The sequence below is a fragment of the Furipterus horrens genome, unplaced genomic scaffold, assembly GCF_987537825.1.
Source record: "Furipterus horrens unplaced genomic scaffold, mFurHor1.1.pri manual_scaffold_7, whole genome shotgun sequence".
Lineage (NCBI taxonomy): Eukaryota > Metazoa > Chordata > Mammalia > Chiroptera > Furipteridae > Furipterus > Furipterus horrens.
The window spans coordinates 27,838,849-27,857,960 of record NW_028327177.1 but is presented as its reverse complement, the minus strand read 5'-3'; the positions used below and the strand labels follow the sequence as shown (position 1 = coordinate 27,857,960).

The 19,112-nt window shown below is 34.1% G+C and overlaps 1 protein-coding gene and 1 pseudogene across 1 annotated transcript in view; both read left to right on the top strand.

Moving 5' to 3' along the window:
* The window catches only part of VPS13B (vacuolar protein sorting 13 homolog B), a 714,607-nt gene that overhangs the window by 202,161 nt on the left and 493,334 nt on the right, over nt 1-19,112 (top strand). The gene's annotated exons all lie outside the window — the stretch shown is intronic.
* Nucleotides 18,225-18,410, top strand: LOC150004172 (small EDRK-rich factor 1 pseudogene; annotated as a pseudogene).

The following is a 19,112-nucleotide window of genomic DNA, read 5'->3' as shown; positions in this document are numbered from 1 at the left end:
TGCTGCCTTATTTTGAAAATGCCTGACTTCAGCCTGGATGCAGTCAGTGTGTGGTGATCAGTCCTTGCCACTTGTAGAATTTTACACAGGTCCTGTAAGCTTTTTGTCTCCACTCTATGGTCAAAGCCGCTCCCCTCTCCTTGGCACATGGAATGGCCATAGCTATTTACATATTAAGAAACTAGGTGTGTCTTAGGAAAATGCCTGTGTTCTACTGAGTCCCACACCCCATCCCCAAACAGTGTGGGCTGTGGGGAATTTTGGGGGACCCCACTCTGTAACAGAATCGCCACATTTTATTTTTCAAATAATCAGTGTTGAATAAGTATAACTCCAAATTTTAAAGTGCAAATGGTTAACTTTGCAGGGATTAAAATGAATCTTTTGTCTGTATTATAGTTAATACATTTTTATTTCTAAGATTTTATTTGGAAATTTCTGAGATGTCATGTGAATAACTCAGTCATTGACATGTAAGTTTATTTTTCCTAGGTTTTAATGCTTTAATTCTGCTTTCAAAATTATTTCACAAATAATTTCTTCAATTTCATTTGCCTAGCACTATTTAGAAAGAGATTGGACATTGGAATTAGGCAAACCTGTTTTCAAATACCAGCTTGCTTTAACTTTTTCTGACTGAGGAAATTTACTTAAATCTCCCCAGTCTCATTTTCTCATCTGTGAAATTTGTAGAACAAAACCATTTCCTTATAGTGCTTAAATAAAATTATGTATGGGAGGTACTTTGTGCAGTTTTGGAAAATACTTATTTTATTATTACTAGTACATTTTAATTTTCATCAGTAGAATGATTCCACATTTAATATAAACTTATGTTTCAGTTTATTCTATTGTGCTAAACTTAGATTCGTTATCTTTCTTATATTTAAAAATAAATTTATAATTAACATGATCTAAGTAGTTTGCTTTGCCCTGTTTCATATACGTTTGTATAACTGCAACCTGCTCATCTAGAAGGAGCATATACCACAAAGAAAAGTTTAATTTATAAAATCAGACTTACATGGTTCTAGATCTTTTTTCTTCTTTCTAATGCTATTTTTTAAAACCTTCCCTACAGCTGCCTGATTTAGACCCCTTTAAGTGAACGTGTGTGTGTGTGTGTGTGTGTGTGTGTGTGTGTGTCAAAGGTTTTGCAGGACTTCCTCCACCAATTGTTCGTATGCGTTTGTTTGTGAATCCCTTTCTTATGTGTGGTACTGCAGTACTACCTGAGCTGCTTCATCTCTGGTTATACCTAACTGAATAGCACTATGGAATTAATTTGCTCTTTGAAAAACAGTAGGTCACTTACTCTAAATAACTTATGTCAGCTTTTGAAAAAGAATCATGTCAGTTTTAAAAATATATCTCTCCATAAAGTGTTGGCTATAAATACTCTTAACAGTAAATACTATAATCGTAAAGTAGTAACATTAGTATATTTGGGTGTCTTCTGTATCCTAAACAAATGTGAAATCTGCTTAGACCTTTCTCCACTCAGTGAATAGTATCTTAAAGTTGTTGCTGTACCCCCAAATCAATTTGTGACCACTCTTGTGCTTGTTTGGTTAGGAGTACAGGTTTCCAGGTTCATATTGTCTTATTCCTTCCAGCCTAAGTATTAGTCATGAAAGGTTGTTTGCTGGGAGATATGATGGGTCTTCCTATATTTTCTTTCCAGTTCTCCTTTCCCTATACCTATCCTTTCAAGAGGGATTACCTACATTACTCTAGAGCTGGGTTCTAGCTTCAGCTATGCTATGTACTGGGTGTTTATCACTTATGTGCTACATACCTCAAGTATTCTCATTTGGGAAATGTGAATATTAATAAACATAAGCCTGTCTCATAGGGTTATTGAAAAGATCAGATGAATTAATATAGCTATTATTTTTTGTAAACTAAGGTCCGTGCACCAATGAAAATATTAGCTTTTATTGGGTGTTCATTAGTATCAGGTACTGTTTCAAGGATACAATTTTATTTTATCCATATAACAACTCTGTAGAACACGAATTTATTCTTTTTTTTTTTTTTTTTTTTGTAAATAGTAATTGTAGAGGATCCGTGCAAGGTGTAAGATGAGGCAGAACTTGAGTATGAAGTCCTTGGCTTCTGTCTATATCAAAATGTTAGTGATTGAATATACATTTGTTTTTTATGTTTAACTGAAGTGTTTAGGGAATAAACCTACTATTTCTTATATCTAGCTCTTAACTGCTTATTTTCCCTCTCAACTGAACCAGTGCTCATAGTGTCAAATCAGGTGGCTTTTATTGTAGTTTGTCTCTCTGTAGTTCCATACCTCACCTATCTCTAAGGAGACAGTCTAAAAAAGCAGGACTATTTAAATTTTCTGCTGCACTAAACCTGCTATTGAGTCTTCATTCAGGGGTTAGAAGATGCTGAATTTCTGCCCATTATTAGACTCATCTAGCCATCCCCCCATACTCTCTAGCCAGACTACTAGGATCAGTCTCTAGTAATCTCTAGTAATCCTGCATGCTTCAGATTAGTACTTTAGTATTTTGGTGCTGAATACCAGTAAAAATTATGCTGAACAACATGATGAAAAGTTCTTAGGCTGTTTAAAACCAGTTGAGAAAGAGAAGAGATAAAGAAACCATCATTATTCTGCTAAAATGATGCTCAGGGCAGTGGGCATATGGTTCTCATGTGGTGCAGAGTTCCCTGTAATTCATAGTATACTTTAACTTTATAACTGGCTGTAATTTCTTTCTAGAGAAATCACCATTAAAGGAATTCAGGTGGCATTAAGAATGAAGGATACTTTAAATATTTTAAAGGTTGGTGCATTCCAGGATCAGTGAATCCAAAAGTGAAATACCGGTAGTAGTAAGATTTTGCAGCACCTGTAGCAGTCCTATATGTAGCAATATCTTAGAGGGCATGTTTCTTGTGTGTGACTGCCAAGCACTGAGTGTGGCTCAGTGCATGAAAAAAATTTATACTTTAGCTGTCTTGCTTAGGAGACCTACTTTTCCATTTACACTCTTGTCTACTTACTTGTTTCTATCTGTAGTTTCCTGTAGCCTCTTAACAAATTCTGATGTTTGCATCATCCTAATTTATTAGTCATATTATTTGTAACAGATGGCATAGTATTGAAGTTATAAGTATAGGCTTCAAAATTAGACTGATTCCTGGCTCCACTATGTTCTTTCTCTGTGATCATGGGCAAATTTCTGAAGTCCTCAATAGCTGTTTTCTCATTGATAAAATTGGAATAATAGCATTATCTATCTCATTGGGTTATCATCAAAATTAATTGAATTCATGTGAATAAAGCATTAAGAATTAAGATTTGTATGTACAAATGTTAGTTATCATTGTAATGGCAAAAATTCGTGACAGAAGCCAACAAACGGGAATAAAGTAGTTTTTATGTTCTAGTTTATCAGAAATCACTTTCTATTAGAAGATATTCAGGTTTAAGTAAATATTAATAAAGTTCATATTTTATATTGACAAGTACAATTGCTTTAAAAAAAAACCAGTTCTTGCCCTTATGAATAAAGCATTGTATCAAGTATCTAAAAGGAATTGATATTATGTGCCCAGCATTGGATAATTTCAGTTAGTTCTGTAAACGTAAAATGTAAATTTGTTATCCCCTAACATTTGTAGTACCAACATTTTGCATGAGCAGCAGATGAAATTTTGGTTATCTAAACCAAAAATTTTCTCTTGGGTCATCCACAGGCACATTAACTCTACATTTTCAAATTAATTTTACCATTTTTCTTCATATCTGCACTTTGACCTGTATTCTCTATATCCATGAATGGTGATATTATCAGTCCAATCATAAACCTGGGGATTGTTTAAACTTTTTCCTTCCTTCTTTTCCTATCTTTTCTATTTGGACAGTTGCCAAATTCTACAACTTTTCTATAAGACAAATCTGATTCTTTTACTTCCTTTAAATGTATTCTTTAATGGTTCCCTCATCACTTCCTGGATAAAGATCACACTTCTTAGCAGTATATATAACTGTCCTAATGAAGTTTACTATTTTCATGTGAACGCTGTTCTTCCACTATGTGGAGCTATTTTCAATTCCATGAACATCTTTCTTTGTTACTGTTTTCATTTGTGTATACAATTTTTTGTTGCAAAGGAAGCTCTATGCTTTTCTCTTTATTCTACTGAAACATTACCAACTTTTTCAACTGAAACGTTACTTTTATTGTAATTTATTTGCGAATTTGCTACTCAAGAGAAGTTAGGTACCCCTCGTGTTTGCTTCTTTCCATTCTGTAACCTCTTATGAATGCTTTATTAAAGCACTTAATTTTTGTTAGTGTCTTTCATTAAATTATGAGCAGCTCAAATACAGAGGCTATTTTTAAATTTATCTGAATGCTTAATATTTCATTTTAGACATATGGTTGATATTCAATAAAAGTTTATTGAATTAATAAATGGTTTTGATTGAGAATAAAATCTTTGGTAACAGTCACATGGTAAGCCTGTCTTTAATGGGTGATAGTAAGAATTTACTGCTTATAATTATCCTCAAGAGACAAACATAAGGAAATGGACTGAAGTCCAAGCCTTTGCCTATTTGGTATTAGTAATTCTGCTAGTTTCTTCCTTTTACTTATTTACTAATTTGGCAGTAACTATTGGTCTTTTATGCTTTCTTGTTAGTACTAGTCACTTTGTCAAAAGTGCTTATCTCTCACTTAAGTTATTCACAGCCTCACTCTTTGTTAACTTTTTATTTTATTAATGCATATTTTTGTTTTATCAGATGACTAGACATGTATGTTTTCCCCCATATTTTACATACTCATTGTAATGAATAAAAGTGGATTCAAAGAGCTGATATAAGGGCATATGGCAAGTTGGTTAAGAGGACTAGTCCTTGGAGGGCATGAATAAAGATCTGTTATTCACAGCATTGGAGGCTGGAGAACTCTAGACAGGATAAATATGTCAGTTAGGGAGTTTTTCTTGAGTGTGGGTAAGGGGCTAAGAGTCTGAGTAGACAGAGGTCAGGAATGTGTGGGCAGAAGGTAAGAGTGATAGGTAGAGTACCAGAAAGGCTAGTTTGGGAGGCATTATATGTCTTTTTTTCAATCCCCTCCATGCGTCTTCATTATTGTTTTGGAGTATCTGACTTTTAAGTGAGAAGAGAATGCTGCTTGGGGGAGACCAGACTTGGGTAGCCGTGAATTCCCACTAGAAGTTGATAGAAGAAATACATAGTTGAGCACCTTGGCTGTGGTAGTGGGATACTCGTTAGGTTTTGTACTGAAACTACTACGTTCAAGACTGTGTGTTTGTTTTCGCCTATGAATGACCTAATTCAGCCTAGCTAGGCCTTAACTGAAAGCAGGAGGCTAATGTTCAGATCTACTTAGTGAATAAATTTGAGCAGTTTTCTGTGCCATTGGCGGAACAAATTAAACTTTCACTGGTTGAGTGCTTGTACCTACACGGTATAGTGTGGGAGGATTATCAGCTAGGTTGTCTTATTGGTTTATTGGCAGCAGAAAACTCTTAAACTCAGTTTTCCCATGGAAGAAGCATCTTATTTGAAATCCCAGAACTTTTACTAAAAAATTTATGAAGTGGGATGACAGTAAATTACTGAAGAATCATCAAAGCAAGTATGTTATTAAATAACAATTTATTGACTTCATTCCCCAAGCTAGTTTAAAGAAAAGGGAGTGAGGGTTAGGTTTCAAGCTACACTTTGAATGCTGTGTGAGGTCTGTTTGAGATATTTCGGTTAAGCTGTGATTAATTAACTCAATTAAATAAGTATTAGTTCATGAGTAAAAGTACACTCTTATGGATCTGTTAAAGAGGTAATAATGGGTTCAGTACTGATAAGATTTTGAATCTGAATCTGTTTAACATTAAAGGACACACAGAGATTCACCTGTCATCTCTAATCTTTTGATGAAGAGTAGAAATAATTTAGGGTTCCATGTATGTATTCTGTATCTTTTAATATATGTATGTACCTATATATATTTGTGCATATATATGTATACAAACACACACACACATATATTTGACTTCAGAGATAATTGAATTAAGATTTAAATTTCCTTTTTTAGTTGTATTTTAAATTTTGACTTCTCATTGGTTTGATTCTTTTAAAAATTGTTAGAAATTATCATACTCGGGCTTTACAGCTTATACAGTTATATAATTTCACTGGCACATGTAAAAGCAAAGTTTTTGAAACTTTCCATTTTTAACTACTTCTTAATAAAGAGGTGCTCCCAGTTTATGAACAAGAAAGTGTTAGCTAGTACTTTTTCCACTTCTCTTAATAACCCCTGAGTATTGAGATACTTAGTCCCTTTTTGTCTGTTCCCTAAGCATAATTTCATTTGTTTTTGTTCTGAGAGTATCTATATGCTAACTTATTATTAGTTCTGCAATTTTCCATATTTTAATCTCTTTGAAATTGGGAGTCCTTGTATAATTAGTGATACTTATAATTGCCAATGGCTTAAGTTGAGGTAAGTTCTGCTGCTCATTCCATGGCACTACAACTTGAGACTACCCTAAGTTAAATGGTCTGTTTGAAAATTTTTTGGACTTCATTGTTAGTGGGGATTCAGTCTGCAAATCTATATGAATATCAGCATGTGGTTTAAATTCCTAAAGATTTATTTTTGTCTCTCTTCAATGTAAAGCCGAAGTCAACTACTTTTCTGCTTGGTGGCTTTGTTTCTTATTTCCCATTACACTGGCAGCTTTGATGTGTTAAATTTATACCGGACTTTCTTATTAGACTGACTTCTTGGAATTTTTTTTCTTTAGTGATACATTAAGTACTGCTCAGTCTTATAATTAATAATGTCTTATATATAATGAAATGTAGGGGCAGTGATATAACTAAAAAGCAACTACATGTCGGCAACAGGAAATGATACATAGCTTTGGAACTACTTCAGTGGTAGTGTAGAATTGACTGTAGGATCATCTTTTGTGGCTAAAAGTGGTAATGAGTTCCTCTGCTATATTGCTTGCCATATTTATAAGCAAGACCTTTTTGACTGTTATCCCAGATCTGGCAATCCAGCATATTATTGTATCTTGTACAATCATTTAGTAGGCAGCCCTTAGCTGAACTTCAGTAAAAGGTCTAGAGAAGATGAACTATTTAATTATATAACCAATAAATCTTTTCTTATCTTTGAGATGAGAGTCATCAGAGGGCCTATTCACTATTAATGAGGGTTTGTAAAGGGGCAAGAATTATGCAACTTATTTAAAGAAAAAAAGTCTTGTCATGAATTTAGGTTAATATGCCAAGGTACTATAAAATCCATAAGGTAGTAGAGGATACCTGTTTCCTACAGACAGGTATTTTTTTCCCCAAACAACTATTCTAATTTGCGTTAGGAAGATTAGGGAATCCTTGGAAAATTTAATTCACTATTGACTTTAGTTTTCAAACTCAGCTATTAACTAATTTCATTTTATGCCTGCTCTAATTTACTGCCTCTGCAAATTAAGCATTCTCTTTGTGAATTTTCATATTGAGTGGGAGTGATATTGGGTTTGTATATTCAATACAAAATTACTGAGTAGAAAGCATTTATCAAATAGTTGATATATTGGGTTATTCAGTTCATGAGCATATTGATATTGAATATGAGTGCTGTGGAATCAATTATTCTATGGATAGACATTTACTAAACACTTACTTGCAAAAATGATTAAAGGAGCAATATTGATAAATAAATTTAATAAAGAAAGATAGTGGTAAAATATAGCCTCTGCATGGTACTTCTAAGTTCAGCTGTTTGTATCCAAGCACAGTAGATCTCACTTTATGACAGAGAAAAGAATAAACAAATTTAAATTATAGAATAAGGAGCTTTAGTTCAATATAAGAAAGTGTCCTGCCATTGAGAATAATTTATATGAAAGTTTTTAGAGTAGAGTTGAATCTTATTTGGATGCTTTGTATTTTATTATTTTAAGGCCAAGGATATAGCCTTATTAGCTTCACAGTTAGTGGGGAAATGATACAGTGTAGTGTTTCTCAACCCAGTCAAATCTAATGGCCCTTTGCTGTCTTGATATGAAATTCATAATTAATATATATATATATTTTAAGCCAATAACTCGTAGAGAAATCAACATAATGCCATTATCACATTAAGGGAGAAATAAGAGGAAAGTAATTTATAACAGAAATTTATATTTCAGTAGTTAGAGTGTAACTAGACTAGAAGACATGATGAAGTACTCAGGTAAGACATTTAGCTTGCCACCTGTTTTATATTGGGACAGTTACAAATCTTACTCGAGTTCATGTTTGATAAATTTGCAGTGCACACACTCAAATGGAAAGCCATGAGTGATGTGATTTTTCTGTAATTCTAAACACCTCTTGGTCAAATTCTTTATGATTCATAATTTTCTCTGAACTTTTGGGGTTAATTAAAAATGGGTGAAAACCACTGTGTGTTTAGGTGTGAAATGGAGTTAATTCTAGAGTCAAGTAATTATAAAAAAGATTTCCACTCAGATGAATGTCTGTTAGGATATTTGGAAATTGTGTAGGATTCTTTGTTATGCAGAACTTCGTGAGCATTGAACAACTTTAATGTTCTTGGTTGATGCCTAATGTCAGTAATGTCTCCTAATCATTGTACCAGAAACACTAATTTCCAAAAATGCCCCTAGAGGGAGATACAACCCTCATATAGAATCTGCTGGCTATAGAACAAAGATCACAGGCCACAGGTCAGAGTCAGTCTTGCATTTGCTTCTCAATTCTTTTACTTATTCTTACTGACTTTCTGATGTGGGTCAAGTTAGTTAACCTCTAATAACCTCGGTTTCCTTACTGTAAAACTGGGAAGATAATATGTTATAGAGTTGTTAAATGGATAAATAATTATATTTTAAGTACCTGACATGTGCTTCACGTGAGATTGGGCTGTGTCTCTTTTATCTCCTTTATTTTCTAGTAGTAGTAGACAGTTAATAAATATTTACTCTTTATTATTATTTAACTTGTATATGTCACACAATATTAAAAGCATGTGAGGGAGGGTTTGTGTATAATAGGCATCAGTGCTGTCATCTGTGTCCTTACTTGTGTTTTAAGACTTGTGTACCATAGTTGAGAATGCTGGCTCTTTGGGATTATGACCTTCAGTTTCCAAGAGAGTATTAAATTAGAAATATGATGGTTTGCTTTCTGTTTGAAAGAGACCTTTGGGATAAGGGTCTACCTCAGTAAACACATTAGTTTCCCAGAATCATACTACTGAAGAATTTATTTATGTTGTTTGCTAATGTCAGGATGATAGTGGGGCTGTGGCAAAAGTCTGAGGGACCTTTCTTCCCTTGTTAATCCTGATCTTCGTATGCAGTTCTTTAAAATATAGCATCAGTCATTTCCTTACTCTTTTTCAGCTCTCCTTTCCCTCCTCCTGTGATTTTGGCCAACTGAAGTTTACACGTTGTGTTTCCTCAGTAAATATTTGCTATCTTTGTCCTGTTATTTGACTTGTTTTACTTTCATCTTCGTTTAAACAATTTACTAATAGACTAAGATGGGATAGTTACTTCTGGCAATTTTAATGAGATTAATTACTCTGAAAATGTTGGAAGGGACCTTTATTTTTTGTTTTTAAATTACTATTCAGTTTATTTAAAAGAGGAATCATTTAATCTGTAAATACTGCAATGCCTCTTATAGAATGGTAGACCTTACAAGTTTTGAGGTTTTTTATCAAATAATGGTTTATTAAAATTTTAGCTCATATAGATTTTTGATAATTATAAACACCAGTTTTTAAAGCAGTTACTTTGATATTTACAGTGTGAAAAGCTAAAATTTTGTTTTCTCTTCCTTTTATTCCTCAGTTCACCTTTGGGTCAGGCTGCTATTGCAACTCTGCTTCTTGTCCTTGACCTTTGGTTACTCAGAGTTTAAATTTGGTTTTGAGCCAGTGAGTGCCAAAATTTTTAAAACTAAACAAATGTTTTGCATTCATCTCACTTAACCAATTGTCTTCTTTAAATAAACATTAGTTACTTCTATAGGAAAAGTAACTATTGTTAGTTATAGGCTTTATTAATTACCAAAGTCTAATTCTGGAGAATTCTTTAAAATTACTGAAAAATCTGTCATTTCACACTGGTTCAGATTATTTTAAAAACTGAAGATTCTTTCATGCACAATGTTATTAATCAGTTTAAATAATTGTGATAGATGACTCTATGTGATGATGACACATGCCGCCCCCCCGCCTCCCCGCCCCCCCCCCCCCCAATAAAGATTTTTTAAAAATATACATTCTCTCTGGCCAGGTAGCTCTGTTGGTTAGAGCGCTGTCCCCTATGCCAAGGTTCTGGGTTTGATCGCTGGCAGGGGCAGGTACAAGAATCAACCAATGAATGCATAGATAAGTAAAATAACAAATTGATATTTCTCCCTCTCTTCCCTTCCTCTCTGTTCTCTAAATATCAATAAATAAATAAAAAATTACTTTCTGTTATTACAACTATAAATCTATTCTCTGTTAAAAAGTGAATTTCTTTTTATTCATATCAGGTAAACTGCTGAGAAAGTTAAATATAATTTGCATTTAAATAGCATATAATTTCACTTCACTTGCAAATAAGATTTTTTTCTTTGGTTTATGGAATGCTTATTTAAAAGAGATGTGATATGGTATATAAAATTGAATTAGATTTAGATTTAGGTTTCTAATAGGTAACTAATGCTTTCATTTAATTAAAGATGGCAGTTTATTCCAGTTTAGAGACTGTTTTCTGAGATTTTGAGGACCCAAGACCATGCTGCTACTCTTTATGTTGCTCTGGATGTATAAGGTAATTTTGCATTTAAAAGTTTCTGAAGAAGAAGAAAATAAAAATAAATTTTAAATTTGAGGTTTGGTCGTTTTGGGGGGTCATATTAGTCTAATATGAACAATGAATAAAGTATTTGAATTTTTAATATTAATTAATTTTAAATTTGTTTTTCAGACTAGATTGAGAGAGTGAATGCTCATTTAATTGCTGAATTGGGCGTTCAATATGAGTGCAATCCACATGTCTGTGTCAAAGTTTGTTTTTATTTTTATTTTTCTAGAGGTGGAAGCATAAATATGCAAAGGCTTAGCTATTGCAAGAGTCCTGTGTTGGTTCCTTTTCTGTTTTATTTGTTATATTCATTTACAATGAAATTTGGAGAAATTGGCATGGATTCAAAGAAAAGGATTAGTAATTATTAGACAGGAAACCAGGACGTGTGGAAAACATGTAGTAGTGGCTCTTAAACATTTTTATCTTAATTCCTTTCTAATTCACTCAGATGTGTGTTATCCTCAGTAAGGGTGCTATATACTAAGTCACAAAGGTTGTAAGCATGAACTATACAAATAGTTTTTTTTTTTTAATCAGAAAACTGTAGGAGAGAATCAGAGTGTGAATTACTTTCCTTTGGGAAACTAGTGTTGTACAGGGTGACTTTGACCTGCTCTCTTGTCAGTTTCCTAGATGATATACAGTATTAGGTTTGGGTCCTCACGTTTCCTACCCAGTTGTCTGATATAAACAGTTTTAGGCCTGAAATAGTGATCATTCTCCTGGTGCCAGGTATTTAATATGTGCCCGATAAAATACTTAATGAGGGAGGTCTTGGCCATCTAATTCCATCCTAGAGTAGAATGCAGGTTTCAGGTTTTGCTGGGATTTTCTGTTTATTTTGTCAGCCTGTGATTAGTTACAGTCCAGTGTGAGGCTTCTTCAGATGGTCTATAACATGGTCAACAAGAAATTGTAAAGATACATTTGAGCATAGGATTTTTGACTTAAAAATACTTGCTTAGAAGAAAGTTACTTAACATTATTTAATACAATAATAGCTAGTAATGAAAGTGACCATCAATTTAGAGGATTGGTGCACAGGCTTGGCCCATTTATATTCTGTTGTTCCTATTGAGCAGAGCAAAAAGGAATGCATGTGGGTGTGTTGAATAGGTGTATCTTCACTTATATGTATACCACATACTTTCCCTTTCTTTCTCTCTTTCATACTTAACCTGGCTTTCTTAACTCCATGACTGTACATACAGAGATTAGATTTCTTACTTATGATCTCTTTAGAAAGTATAGAGTTTGAACAGCATCTCTTACTAAAATTGGCATTTTAAAAATCTCCACAAAGGAGAGGGAAGGAAACTAGCAGTTATCGAATATTTGCTATTATTACTATTATTGAACATCTTTTATTATTACTACTTTAGGCACTATGTTTGATGCTTTTATCTTACATCTTAAAAATCAGAATAGCCCAATAAAGAATTATTTGCTTCAGTTTTACATTGAGAAAACAGGTTTGGGGAGGTTATTTACCATCTCAAAGACACACCGTTAATAAGTAGCAGAGCCAGGATTTGAACCAGTGTGTTAATATCTACAGAGCTCTATTATATCTCATATTGTCACAGATCAGGTATCTGAGTATTAAAAATGGTTGTAATAGAGAGTTAAATATAAATGTATGTAACTGTAAGCACGATTAAAAACTGAGATAGGCTACTAGGTCTACTTGAAATCATACTGTTCTCTTCCATAAGGTTGTAGTTCTAAATAATTGGCCTGTGTTCTGATTAATCTTAATTGTGTTCTGATGCAAATTTTCGTATTTATTTGACTTGCAGCCTGCTTTATGGAGTTAGTGATTTATTGAATATCTTGGAAGCAAGTCCTTGACAGGCAGTATTTTAAGGTGAAATTGCTGTGTGAGGATTTTGTTAACCTGACATTTTGTGGTTTCGCCTCATAAAACTGGCAAAGGACTCCCAGTGTGGAATGTTAATGGGGTGAAGTAATGAATGCAGGCTGGGATACAAGCAACCAGACATGAGCAATCCTATAGTTCATACTCCATGATTCTTCGGGGAGGTCTTTGTATACAGTAGCTTTACTAAAAGATAAAAGCAGTAGGAGATCTTTTTAACTCAGCAGTTGATCAAACTCTTGATTTGAAATTCAGGCTTAGCAGCCAAGCAGTGGGATGAACATGGGAAAGTAATTAGAGTTAAGCAAGTACAATCTCTTATGATAGTTTTCACTTCTCCAAGCTCCTGAAGTAAAAAATTATTGAGTACCTATTTTCTCTAAACAAATATTAGCCTTTTTCTTTCATGCGGCTTTCATATACTGCCTATTTCATCATAATCTGTCAATAAGATAACTTAGTGTTAGTTGTGCAGATTTTATTTCATTGGACCAAAGCGATAGATGATGCTCTTCTGTCATTTAGTTTTATTTTTAAGTGTGCTCTGCAGAACCCAGCATTTTCATAAGAGTTGTCATTGGGGTGGGGCTCTGAACCCTCATTTCTAGATTCCATAAAAGCAGCTTTGCTTTTTTTCTTTGGCTGACGGTTGGACTAGCCTGTAAGATTTTGTTTGAAAAAAAGAGTTCCGCTCCTAAGAAAGTTTAAGCCACATGTTCAGCTACTGTTATTTTAAAGGGGTGTTAGTTTAAAAATATATTTCCAAAGTTTTTGTGATTATGTATTTCAAGTAATAGTGCACAAGGCTATAGATTACCATGAATCTTTTATTCTTAAGAGAAATGATTGTTTATAGGGGAAATTTGAGACTTATTACTATAATGTAATCAGTTTTCTAGGATTATCCCTATTTGCATATTTTAGAAAAGGTTTTAAAACTGTTACATTTTGATATTTTACTTTTAATTAAAGGCTTTCCCCCTCTATTGGATAAGCTATTAAGATATCTTTTAGGTAAAACCTAAAATACTTTTATTAACCATTCTCATTTTAATTTAGGTCCTGGACATGTAAACTAGTATTGCTGTTCTCAAAGGTTAATGACATTTTAATCTATGCTTTCCTTTACCACTTACTTAAGCGTACAACAGGACTTATATTTTTAAAAAAGATTCTTTTAAATTTATCTCTTTCCTTTTTATTTCCACTTCTCATAGTTTAGATTGATAACATTAATCACAGAATGGTTTGGATAGTTTGAATGTTCATTTGCTAATTTTGCTGCCTTGCATTCCTTCTGTATAAATTGCCTCTAATTTTATGGCTTGAAACCCCATTGTGATTACCTGTTGTCTATCAACTGAAATCCAAAATATACTATCTACCGTAGTGAAACAAACCAGTTTATTTTTATACTTCATTTGTCTTTCAAAATATTTCCTTCTAGGCTATGGATGCTTCAACCTACCTTTTAAAGGCTGAAAGGTTTTGCAAAATTTATTACTAAGAGCAACCTTAACAAAGTAATTTTAATATGTGTATACGTATGGCTCAGGTAAAAAATCAAAATATATCTTGGGGACAATTATGATTGAGTTCTCTTAATGACATTATTTTCCATGATTAGTAAGGACCTAATAGAAAAGATCACTTTTGGTAGGAAATAGGCTTATCAATTTTCCGGTATCAGTCAATTTCTTATTTGGGTCTTTATACAAATTCTCATAACAACTCTTACAACACTTTTAATTTTATCCCTCTGTATCTGCTTTCCAAATATTTAAATCATGGATTCTTTCCAAGGTCTTCACTATCTCAATGAAAATAATACTTTGTTTGGATTTTTTGCCATCATTCAATTTGTTTCCCAGAGGAAATGGCTTTTGGGGGGCTGTTCCTCAATAAATAAGTGCAAAGTATTTTCATGAGCTCTTCATATTTATAATTAAATTTCATGCATTTAGTGGTCTCTTACATATATATCATTTATCACACTTAATTTATATCATATTTTATCAATTCAGAGGTGCATCCCCACACTCTCCCAGATTTTATCATTTCTGGAATTAGGCTACATCTGAAAATACGTGACCTTTTACCATTACTATTTCCCTCAGTTGAAGTTTAATTTCTGTAGGAGTTTGTGTTTGCTTCTGCCAGTCATCTCAGATATCATCAATCTGAGACCACTTTGGATTAAATTGTTAGATAATATTTTGACTTCACCGTTGATGTGATTCTCTTTCAAGATGGAAATTGCACTAGTGGAATATTTAGCCTTAATGCATTAATCGTACCCATAGTTATAAAAAGCAATATTTTCTCATATTTAAAATAGCTCATACTTTTCAGACATTTCCATTTAGTAGTTTTAATTATTTTCTTAACAAAGTTTTAATTAAAAAAATTAAGAACCATTACCTTCACTATAAGCAACTCTGTTAACTTAAATCAACATCATGATTATGCTAGACAGACAGAAATAGATATTTCTTTTCCTTGTAGACTAAAAACCGCTTCTTTTATTCAGTGTGATTGAGTCAGACTTAGGCCGCATGACCACCTCCTACATTTCTTGGCTTTATTCTGGTTCTTGAACCACTGAAGAGGGTCGGGGTTGTCATGATAAGCTTGGACCTACAGTGGATGTTGTACTAGCTGCTGGGTTCCTGAAAAAAGTTGGGATTCTCTTCAGAAGGATCCTCTCTAGGGCTTACTTACTTATCTAAATCCTTTGTTTCACTCCCTTAAATTTTTTTCTAAGAAATTATCTTCTAGATAATATTAAAATTTCTTAGTTGGTATGGACTTTATTTTAAATTGTATTCCCTGCTCTCAGAGAAGGAAAACTCTGATTCCAAAAAACCTCCGCTGCCTTGCGGCATACCTCTTCAGGGGAAAGGCTAAGGGAGTAAACCCCGACAGAAAATCCGGAGCCGGAGTCCCTAAGGCGGTTTGACGTTGTAGTCAACACCGGCAACTCCTGCGGCGCACCTGAAGCCAAGCTGTATTGACTCCGTCTTTCCCTTGGATCCTTCAGCTGCGAAGAGAGGGGGGGTCTGCTGCATGGGCAACAGCAGACCCTCCATATCACCCTGCCCAGGCTCTGTAGCTTCAGCTCCACTGGAGAGGACACTCCAGCGTCATCGCAAGATGTCGATTCAACACGGGAGGAGACAGATACCGTGTCACTCCCGAGTCGGACTGCACAACCATTCTCGGCGGTGCAGATAGACTCTTAAGAAGCTACACCATCGTCTCTCGAGACGGACGGCTGCCGACGACGACGACGACGACAACGACGACGATTCCCTGCTCTGGTATAGTATCAGTATTGAACCTTTTTACTTTGATTTTGTTCATTCTAATATACTTTGAACTTCACATAGGAATTAAGAGGGAGTTGATATTAATATGTTCTAATAGTTAGCTGATGAATTTATATCTTCTCTAAAAGTAGTAGGCCCCTGTAGAAATGAACCAGAACAAAAAAAAAGTCAGAGCTGTGTTTATTTCAGACTTCCTCCGCTTAATATGAAAGTCATGACAAACTTTTAAAAAACTTGATGGTTAGACTGTTTTATGTAGGTTCTTGCAGTATATACTTAATCTTTTCATAAAATGTCAGGTTAACAAAATACTCACACAGCAATTTCAACTTAATTCTGCCTGTCGTGAACTTGCGTCCAAGATACTCACTGAATCTCTAACTGCATAAAGTAGTCAAATACAGGCAAAAGTTTGCATCAGAGCACAGTCAAGATTAATCAGAACGCAGGTGAGAAGCAAGAGGATGGGGATAAGGCAGCACACTTACTATAGGATTCAGAAGGGACAGACCATATTGCCTGTGTCCTGCCCAGGCAATGTTTATGTTTTGTTTTCCCACACTCTTACAGATTACTAATTTACTGTCTTTATTTAACATGTCTTGTGAATTCTGCCTGTGTTTCATAAGCTGCTTGCTTATTCACACATTTTGTGAGTCTGCCTGCATCTCATAAGATATTAATTTACTGTCTATGGTTAACATTTCTTATGAGTTTTACCTATCTGTTTTTCTTGATTTATACTATAATTGAATATTCTCAGACGGTACATAAAAATACACCTTGCAGAAATTTTCTATCAGTCAAGGTTTATTCAGAGAAGTAGACCACTAAGAGATATACATACAATGAATTTATTATGACAATTTCTCCATACGCAGTTGTGGAAACTGTTTAAACAGTCTGTAGAAGCTGTTTGTTTCATATTTGTCACTGCTACCTGGAATTAGCAAGGCAGACAGTCAAGAAGGGATAATAGACATGAAGTAAGGGTAAAGCTAGAACAAATGGAAACCTAAGAGGACTAGTGGAACCGGTCTCTCACTATTTCTAACTGTGATGATATAGTTATTTTGTGAGAAAATATAGCATTCTTCATCACATTGTCAGCTATGTAGCTGACAATGAGCAATGCCCCTGGCCTGGGACTCAAGAGTAATAGAAGGAGAAGATCTGGCAAAAGCTGGACTTGCTTTGGAGCTGGCTGCTACCTCTGCCAACTAGGTGAGCCAAAAGATAAGCAGCAGTGTGCATGAATGGCAGTATAACCTCATGCCATGCTGACATTCTGAGTGTCCAAATCTGAAAACATCTTTTGTAGCCAATGCTAACTGGGCTATCTAGAGAAGAGAATTTTAAGAAATGTAATTCTATCTTAGTCAGGTTGACAGATACAAATCTGCTATATCTATTTGAAATTAAATTTCTCTAAATTGATTTAATTCCTTTTGAATAACAACAGCAAGTAATTATTATCAGACACTTACTATGTGCCAGGAATATCCCATGCTCTTCACATAAATTAAATTATTTAAATGTCACAACAATCCTATGTGGTAAACATACTCTCACCCCCTTCCTGCTCCTTCAACAGGTGAGAAAACCATGGCACATAAAGGTTAATAAATGTACCTGATGCCAAGCTATAACTAGTCAGTTATGGATAAAAGAGTTCAATCTCAGGAGGTTTAGTAGCAGTGCTCATGCTTTTAACCAGATGTAAACCCAAACAAAGGAGGGGTGCAGCAGTGAGGATGGATTGATACAGCATTCTGCCAAGTAAACCAAGTGGTCATTTTTAGGCAATGTAGAGCCTTTGAGGGAGTAAGAAATGAAAGGCTCAGAGAAACCACCCAATGGAAATGGCATTTTTATAAGGTGGTTTGTTAATATTTTGTTGAAGATTTTTGCATTTCTGCCCATCGGGGATATTGGCCTTTAATTTTTTTTGTAGTGTCTTTTTCTGGTTTTGGTATCAAAATAAGGCTTGCATCAAGATGCATCGCCCTGCAGAGAGCAGGGACTGGCTCAGCCATCTAGATCCCCTGTAGAGTTGGCCGCTGAATGGGCAGAGAGGCCATTGCTTTTCCAAGTTGCTCTCTTCCTGGCTTGGTCAAGCGGGGAACATGGCCCGTGGAAATCAAGGAGAACTTGCCCACCAGAAAACCATGAAGAAATCTCAGGAAATTAACAAAGGAAAAAAGAAAAAAGGGTAGTTTGACTATCTCAGATAAAACAGAGGGATTCTTGAGATCATGTAACTAAAGCAGAAAGCAGCTAATGAGAAGGCTATGCAGACAAGAGAAAAATGATGACTATTTGGAAAACCTGAGTGCTATTGCCAGCTAAGTGTATCATAAGCTCTATGATCAAGATTTTGTAGAGTGAATAATCATTACATATGTTATAGCATATCCTTATGAAAACGATTTTAAACTTGACCTTTAGCCTTGGTGTGATGTTTCGGAACCATTATTCAAAGGATAGAACATTAATCATGCATGTCAAAAACAAACAAACAAACAAAAACAAAGTAAGGCTTGCCTTTAATATGAGTTTGGAAGTCTTTTTTTCTCTTTTAGGTTTTTTTTTTTTTTTTTTTTTTTTTAATAAGTTGAGGTTAGATATTAACTCTTCTTTAAATTTTTGGTTAAATTTACCTGTTAAACCATCTGGACCTGGACTTCTGTTTGTTGAGAATTTTTAAATTGCTGATTCATTTTTGTTACTAATAATCAACCCATTCTGATTTTCTGTTTCCTCATGATTCAGTCTTGGAATATTGTATGTTTTTAGGAATTTATCCATGTTTTTCTAAATTGTCCTATTTGTTGGTGTGTAATTGTTCATAGTATTCTCTTACTATCCTTTGTGTTTATGTGGTATTAGTTTTAATTTCTCCTTCTTTATTTTTGATTTTTTTTTTTTACCTTTTCTGTTTTTCTGGAGTATCATTAAAGGTTTATCAATTTTATTTTTTCAAAGAACCAGCTCTTAGTTCCATTGATGTTTGT